The sequence below is a fragment of the Schistocerca americana genome, chromosome 3 (genome assembly GCF_021461395.2).
Source record: "Schistocerca americana isolate TAMUIC-IGC-003095 chromosome 3, iqSchAmer2.1, whole genome shotgun sequence".
Classification (NCBI taxonomy): Eukaryota; Metazoa; Arthropoda; class Insecta; order Orthoptera; family Acrididae; genus Schistocerca; species Schistocerca americana.
Genome location: NC_060121.1, coordinates 968,252,975 through 968,262,137, shown reverse-complemented (window position 1 = coordinate 968,262,137; position 9,163 = coordinate 968,252,975). Strand labels below are relative to the sequence as shown.

The 9,163-nt window shown below is 44.4% G+C and overlaps 1 pseudogene; it reads left to right on the top strand.

Annotated features, from left to right (window-relative positions):
* The first annotated feature begins 439 nt into the window (after window positions 1-439).
* On the top strand, window positions 440-557 carry LOC124607660 (annotated as a pseudogene).
* The last annotated feature ends 8,606 nt before the right edge of the window (window positions 558-9,163 follow it).

Below are 9,163 nucleotides of genomic sequence, written 5' to 3'. Positions count from 1 at the left end.
TAGCTCCTTGGTATCCACCACAGGAACGAGGGAACACTTCGTAGACTCTCTGCATTTTGCCAGTATCCTACCAATGAAATGAAGTCTGCTGCCAGCTTTACCTATGACTGAGATTAACTGGTTGTTCTATTCAGTTCACCCACAAAATTTTGTCCCTGCTTGTTTGTATGAGTTTACTGATTCCAGTATTCTTATTGATATTGGAGTCACACGATATTACGTTCCTGCATTTTATTATGTATACATCCTACGTTGCTGAACGAGTAAAGCAAGTTGCCAATATTTGAACCACTTAGAATCATTATCAAAATCTGATTGCGTATCTCTATAGCTTTCTGAAAACAATACTTCATTATAGATAACGAAGTACAGGCTGTAAAAACTGCACAAATATTCAGTCAGATCTTGATAAGATTTCAAAGTCTTACAAAGATTGGTAGTCAACGGCCTTGCCGCAGTCGATACACCGGTTCCCGTGAGATCACCGAAGTTAAGCGCTGTCGGGCGCGGCCGGCACTTGGATGGGTGACCACCCAGGCCGCCATGCGCTGTTGCCATTTTTCGGGGTGTACTCAGCCTCGTGATGCCAATTGAGGAGCTACTCGACCGAATAGTAGCGGCTTCGGTGAAGGATACCAACATGACGACCGGGAGAGCGGTGTGCTGACCCCACGACCCTCCTATCCGCATTCACCACTGAGGATGACACGGCGGTCGGATGGTCCCGGTAGGCCACTCGTGGCCTGAAGACTGAATGCTTTTACAAAGATTGGCAAGTTGTTTAAAATGTTCAGAAATGTAGAATTGTGCACTTCACAAAAGGAAAAAAAGAAACAAAAAACAAAAAACTTAGCATCCTATGATATCAGTGAGTCACAACAGCAGTCCAGAAACTGATACAAATACCTGGGTATAATCCTTTGTAGGAACATGAAATGGAATAGTCACACAGGTACAGTCGTGGGTAAAGCAGTTAGCAGACTTACATATAGTGTTAGAATGGAACAAGATGTATCATTTCGTGGTACCGCAAGTACTCTGCGCCACATATAATCGGATGGTTTGATTTAGATGTAGATGTAGGAGACTGCTTACAAACTCGCCTCGAATCCTGCTCAAAAGTGTGGGACTTGTACGGTGCGAATCTGACTGGGGATAGTGAACATATACAGAGAAGGGCAGCACTAACGGTCACAGGTTTGATTCACCTATGGGAGGGATTTTAACTGAACTGGCAGACGCTTGAAGATAGACGTAAACTATCCCGTGAAAGCCTACTTACATAGTTTCAGGAAACGACATTGAATGACGACTCGAGGAATATACTACAACCCCCTAGGGGACAAGGTCAGACTAATTACGAGGGTTATTTTTTAAGTAAGGGCCGTTCGCGCGTATAGTCCCGTAGTTCGCGCGGCCGCCGCAACAAGCCACCGCGCCACTTGCCGACATCCTTCCCGTTCACACTGATGCAAGTTGCAGCTCTGTAGCTGACGTGTACGCATCGCTGTGCTACTTTACAATGTTTACGATTATTGAATCGCCCGCCGCGTGTGACATACGGTCAGTGATACGTTTTTTGACCGCGAGAAGCCTATCAGTTGCAGAAATTCATCGTCAGTTAACAGAAGTTTATGGCTTGAATGCAGTGAGTGAAGGTAAAGTGCGTCAATGGGTTAGAGAGTTTAAAAATGGCCGTCAAAACGTCCGTGACGACGAACGCTCAGGCTGGCCCTCTGTGATCACTGATGATTTGGTGGCTGCAGTGGAAACAAAGATTCGTGAGGACAGAAGATTCACAATTTCCATTCTTTCTTTGAAATTTCCACAAGTTTCAACATCGGTTTTGTACAAAATTGTGTCTGAAAACCTAAACTTTAAGAAACTGTGTTCTCGATGGGTACCCAGACTCCTCACAGAGGACCACAAAAGGAAGAGATTTGCCACTTCATTGGACTTTTTGATTCGTTACGAGGAAGAAGGGGATGACATGTTGAGTCAAATTGTCACTGGAGATGAAACATGGGTATCCCATATCACTCCCGAAAGCAAGCGACAATCGATGGAATGGCGACACGCAATCTCACCCGTCAAGGTCAAAGCCAAACAGACGCTGTCAAAGCGCAAGATTATGGCAGTTGTGTTCTGGGACCAGCGCGGTGTTTTGCTAGTGGACTTTATGCCACGAGGAACGACAATCAACTCTGATGCCTACTGTGCAACTCTAAAGAAGCTCCGCAGAGCAATTCAAAACAAAAGGCGCGGCATGCTGACAAAAGGAGTTTTGCTCCTGACGATAACGCTAGGCCTCACACCTCTCAAAAGACTCGGGATTTGCTTGATTCTTTTGGCTGGGAGGTTTTGGACCATGCACCATACAGCCCCGACCTTGCTCCTAGCGATTTTCACCTTTTCCGGTACCTGAAACACCATCTTGGCGGGCAGCGCTTCAATAACGACGATGAAGTGAAAGCGGCCGTGAACTCTTGGCTGTCGGAGCAGGCGGCCGAATTCTTTGAAGAGGGAATTAAAAACTTAGTTGTACGGTATGACAAGTGCTTAAATAAACAAGGCAACTATGTAGAAAAATAGGTAAAAGTTTGTAGAATCAGAAAATAAAAGTTTTTTTACAAAAGTATTTGTATCTTTTTTTAAAAGTAAAAACGGCCCATACTTAAAAAACAACCCTCGTACAACTCGCAAGGAGGCTATCAGACAGACATTCTTCCCGCGCTCCATGGAACGGGAAAACCACCATAATAATTGGTACAATGGGACGTACCCTCTATCACGCACTTCACCGTGGTTTGCAAAGTATGGATGCAGATTTACACTGCTCAGCCAGAACATTATGACCGCTGCCCACTGTAAGGTTGGATGCTTCCTAGTGGCGTTGCGGGAACGCAACGCAGTAAGGGAAGTATGTAAGCCGAGCAGAGTCGTACGGTGGGTTACCGCAGAGCAGATACGCTCGGCAAATGGAGAACACTGAGAAAAGCGACTTTGCCAAAGAGCAGATTACTATTACGCAGAGCCCGTGAACGAGTATCTCGAAAACTGGGAAGATGGTCGAATGTTCACACGGAACTATCGTGAGGAACTTCAGGAAGTGGTAGAAGGGCAGTGAAACTACGACTAGGCGTAAAGTGGCTGGACGTCCACGGCTCTTAACAGAATGTGGGGTTTGGAGGCTTGTTTGCTCTGTAAAGTAGAATAGATGGTCATGTGTGACACCTCACGCGGAAGAGCACAATACCGGTGGATGAACGTGTGTTTCGGAGCTCACCATTCAGGACACGTGGTTGAACTAGGGGCTCCGCAGCAGACGACACTTGCGTGTCCACATACTGACCCAACGACGTCGACAGTTACGATTGTAGTGACCTCTACATCATCGAGATTGGACCGTGTATCACTGGAAACGTGTCGGCTTGTCGGATGAATCACGTTTTTGCTATACCAGGTCGATGGTCTACTGCACAAAATCAAATGGTTCAAATGGCTCTGAGCACTATGCGACCTAACATCTGAGGTCATCAGTCCCCTAGAACTTACAAGGGAACCTACCCACCGCACCCCCCTCAGATTTAGTTATCAGTTGACACAGTGGATAGGCCTTGAAAAACTGAACACAGATCAATCGAGAAAACAGGAAAAAGTTGTGTGGAACTATGAAAAAAATAAGCAAAATATACAAACTGAGTGCTCCATGCGCAAGATAGGCAACATTAAGCATACTGCGACCTCAGCAGCGCTGTGGTCCCGTGGTTAGCGTGAGCAACTGCGGAACGAGGGGTCCTTGGTTCAAGTCTTCCCTCGAGTAAAAGTTTACTTCCTTTATTTTCGCAAAGTTACGATCTGTCCGTTCGTTCATTGACATCTCTGTTCACTGTAATAAGTTTAGTGTCTGTGTTTTGCCACCGCACCGCAAAACCGTGCGATTAGTAGACGAAATGACGTGCCTCTCCAATGGGCACCGGAAACATTTGCTCGCAAGGTCATAGGTCAACCGATTCCTCCACAGGTAAACACGTCTGATTTATTCTATACGACACTGGTGACGGCATGTGCGTCACATGACAGGAATATGTTGTCGACCCACCTAACTTGTACACTTGGCGAATGGGTAAATAGATTCTTCTACCTTGCGCGATTTAGGTTTTCTCGTGGATGTGATAATCACTCCCAAAAAAGTGATGAAAACATAAGAGTTTGTCACATAAACTGCAACAAATGAATGCAACAGTTTCACAGTCGCACAGTTTTCCCTGTGCTCTGTCAAAACAGATGTTTTTAACGTTTTCAAATTTTTGTGTGTGTGTAGACCGTCAGATCCTGCATATGCCCAAGCAAATCTAAACATGCCCTGGAATTCTGGAGAACGAAATTGATTATGTGTGAGTGCCTGAACTTTGATAATTGTCTGAAAATAAAAAATTTAAATTTTCACTCCAAGGAAGGCTTGAACCAAAGACCTCTCATTCCGCAGTTGCTGATCTTAACCACGGGACCACGACGCTCCTGAGCTCTATGTGTACTTGATGTTGCATATCTTGCATATGGACACTCAGTTTGTATATTTTGCTTATTTTTTTCATAGTTCCACACAACTTCTTCCTATTTTCTCGATTGATCTGTGTTCAGTTTTTCAAGGCCTATCCACTGTGCCAACTTACTACTAAATCTGAGCGGGGTGCGATGGGAAGGTTCCCTTGTTAGAACTACTTCAACCTAACTAACTTAAGGACATCACACACATCCATATCCGAGGCAGGATTCGAACCCGCGACCGTAGGGTCTACTCCACATATCCAGGCGAACGACTGCTCGAAACGCGCACCGTGCCACGGACGCTGGCTGGTAAGAGCACTATTATGCTATGACAGAAAGTCTCCTGCACCTGCATGGGATCTGTGGTACCAATCGAAGACACCATGTCGGCTGCAGACCACCTGTATCCCATCGTGCTTGATGTCTTTCCTGGCGACGGTATCTTTCACCTCTATAATTTTGTGTGTCTCGAAGCGAGAATCGTGCTACAGTGGTTTGAGGAGCATGCAGTGAAATAACGTTAATGTCCTGGCCTCAAAATTCGCCTGATGTGAATCCGATGGTTTCCATCTGCCCCCTCTATCGAGCGCCATCAGCACGCGACAAATGAGCAGGCAGTTATTTACGGGAATTACATGACTTGGGCGTAGACACCTGGTACCACATAGCTCCACAAATCTACATACGAACTGTACAGTCGATGACACGCAGAATCGGTTAAATATTGCGTTACAAAGACGTTCCAGGGAGCTATTAAGCAGGTGGTCATAATGTTTCGGCTCGTCAGTGTAGATAAGTGTACCATTTACGAAAAGTGTGAGGTCACAATTAATATCGTCTGCCAGGTCCGTAATATGCCACACTAACAACGCCTGCAGTTATTTCCGCAACTGTCGATGACTACGCATCAAAGGTAACATGCTGCCTCCTCGTTACCAAGAAATCACCAGTCCAGTGAAAAGTTTCTTTCGACATCCCATAGGTGTGATTGTCACAATATATGAGACAGCTACACTTCACAAAGTCTTTGATAAGAAACTCGCGATTGCACTACGAGGAAATTACGGCATTGACGACGGATTCGATTACTTCTCGCTTCGCAGAAATCAGTATCGTCGCAGACAGGGCAGCACGAATGTTGATAAGTTTATCTGACCGACGGGAAAACGTCACCGAGATACTGCAAAACCTGGCTGGCTGGCTGGCGAAGATAGGCGTCAAATGTTCCGCGAAGGCCTGCTTACAAAAAAGATTGAACGCTTTCCTGATGCTCCGGAAATATGTTAATTTGATCACGTACCGGCTTTTCGTCTTCTCACCTCATCGTCAGCTACCAACTGAATGTCGACCACAGATATAATTACGAGTGAATTACAATATAATACCGATATAGATGATGCATAAAATGATGATATGCAGAATTTTTTCAAAAATTATCACTTTCTTTATGTTGTACAGATAATTTAACTTAAGTATAATTTACAAACTTAAGATTACAATAGTAAATTGAATTTTATTTTTTGTTAAATTTTAATTCTCTCTCCGTAACATAAAACAGTAATACTCGTATTTTCCATTTTACACTCCCTGTATCTCACCATCTTATGTCTCAAGTCTATCAGTAATAAGTGGCACACTTTATATGTGGTCACGCCACTCACCTAATGATTGCCTAAGAAGCCGAAATCCCCTTCGTGACCTATTATAAGAACGGGTTAGGTTCGATGACCTGTCGACAGTGAAAGAATCGCAGTATTCTTCAGGTTCCATTTTCAATATGCTCGAAACAGAACAGGCAAAATGTGTGATAAACCCTAGATTTTCATATTTAAACTAAACAGTCTTCTTAACAACCCCTTTTCATTATGTATATGTCCGCCCCGGTAGCTGAGTGGTCAGCGTGACAGACTGTCAATCCTAAGGGCCCGGGTTCGATTCCCGGCTGGGTCGGACATTTTCTCCGCTCAGGGACTGGGTGTTGTGTTGTCCTAATCATCATCATTTCATCCCCATCGACGCGCAGGTCGCCGAAGTGGCGTCACATCGAAAGATCTGCACCAGGCGAACGGTCTACCCGACGGGAGGCCCTAGCCACTTAAAAAAAAAAAAAAAAAAATATGTATATTTTATTTCCTAGTAGTGACGAACATTTCACTGTGCTCTGTTAACTAACTCACACATTCTAGTTGTAATTAGAATCTTCGCTGTCCTCTGTTAACTTTTTTGTTCATTATTGTCAAGTCATTAGCTTTCCGAATCATGTGATGCTGTTCATCTTTTGCTAGCACATGCTGGTCTCTTCGTGTGTACGCAATTACCACATCCAACACCCTCTATAATCTGTTTTGGTTATTCTAGGTTTTGTCTCCCCTACTATTTCTCTCTTCCGCTACTCTTTCCAGAGCCAATGCAAATATTCCTGGATAGCATACCAAACACCCTACTAACCTGTGCAGCTTCCTCTTAAGATTCTTCCGTTTATTTCTTTCACCACGTGTTGTTTTTAATATTTCTTCGTTTTGTATTTTATGCGACTACTCTATTTTGAACATTCTTGGGCAGCCCGACATTTTGAATGCTTCCGACTCATTTTCCCCGAATTGCCGATGTTCCACGTTTCACTTCATACAGTGACATGTTCCAGACGTACACTTTCGTGGAACTTGCTCCTCAGTTCCATACCAATGTCTTATACCAATAAATTACTTTTACTGAAGAAAGCTATCTCCGTCTGTAGCTGACAATTGCTGTTATATTTCTTGCTTCAGCCATTCTGTGTAATCTTACTACATACAAGGAAAGTGCGTGACCACGAGCGCTAGAAACCTTAAGAAAATGTGGCAGGACTATAAATCACTCATCCCGAAGACATCTGTATGACCTATTCTAATGCAGAACTGCGCTCCTTACCGCGAGAGACATTTAAATGCTCTCCTGTTCAAGATCTAAGAGAGGAACTTACGCAACAAGAAGAAACGAGACATTGATATAATACTACTTGAAACACACATATTTCAATAGCGTAACTTATTGTTAGATTTTTCTCAGCTTAAAATAATTGTGCTATCTTAACAACAAACTAGTTCTACAATGTTGAAAACCACAAGCAAAGTTATATGACCGTCATTTCACCGTCAGACTTCGCTCTATTCAGTACAGTGAACTTTCTACACCTAAGTACAAGACTGTATTACAATATGACTGGCAAAAGGCATGTTATGACATTGATATACCAACACCTTCGTTTGAAAAGCTAATTACGGTGGCGTTTGATACTGGATGATCGAATGCGATGTTGAGTATAAAAAAAGGTGGGTTTTGTTGTCTGTTTCACTCTGCTTTAGTCATCTCACCACGTGCACTTTGAAGACCGAATAGCTGTGCGACTATCAGGTCAGTAGAAAATTTTTGTTGTTCCGATGGCACACTTATTTTAAGCCAAGAGAAATACAGGAGTAACACACGACGTTGAAATATTTATGTTTGTGGTGCTATCATATCGATATTTTCTTCGTTCGCATCACCAAAGTTCCTCTCTCAGATCTTGAATAGATGATCATCCAAATGGCTGTCGAGGTAAGATGCGCAATCACAATTTAGTGCTCAGAGCATTCCAAGTCAGAAACCTCCTTTGTTAGAATAGTTCTTTCACCTCTTCCACTACCGTGTTGTCCCCAATTTTCATACCAAGCAAGTCGTTGCTCTTCTATGTCCCACACTTCATCTTCGTCTTCGCTTTCTTCATCCTTAGGTTACATAATGTGCTAATTACATCATTCATTCCTTCCAGAAGATCTTCTAAGTATTCCTTGCATACTATCGCAAGTTTCTCGTTGCCCTTCTCATTCAGATGGTGTTCGTGTGAACGGAGTGGGTTTGGGGCAGATAATTACACGAAACATTAGAAATAGTGAGCAAGATTCGGTAGGAGCGGCTGAAGAGAAAGTGCGCAGCATTATTACAGGCAGAGGCAGCTGCTGAGAAGACGGCGCTGGAGCACCGTCAGACGGAGGCCGTGGCTGAACAAATATTGAGACAACGGGACGCGGTGAGGCACTGGAGGGATAGGGGAGGGGGGAGGGAGCGTTGGAGGGGGGGTGCGCGGCCGGCGCCTATGGAAGGCACCTCGGCTGCCACTTTGCTTCCCCCAGCGCTCAATCAGCTCCGAGACACGGCTTCGTGGAACCTGGTGGAAGGTGTCGCTCGCCGACAAGCGCCTGCCGCGGCTGTAGCGTTTTGTGCGAGTATTCCACCAGCTCTCGCGCTGTCCACGGTAACATATGGGGCTATCAATCTGCGGCATGTGTTTATGATGAAACGATTTCAGGCGTGAGTTTCTCACAGAATTCGTAACTCATGTCAAACGCTGGCCGCTGCAATTAGATGAACATACTGTGTACCAACCTTATGAAATTCCTGGATGGAAATTATCTATTGTCGCACAACCACAACAAATTCAGAAACTGCCCTTCTAAATTTCAACTGGTTCTCTATTCACATTAAGGAATGAACGCTATCGAGACGGGATCTCAAGTTCTTTCCACGTTTCTAGGTTTCCAGGAGACGTTTGACACCGTTCCTTGCAAACGGCCTCTAACCAAGTTTTGTGCGT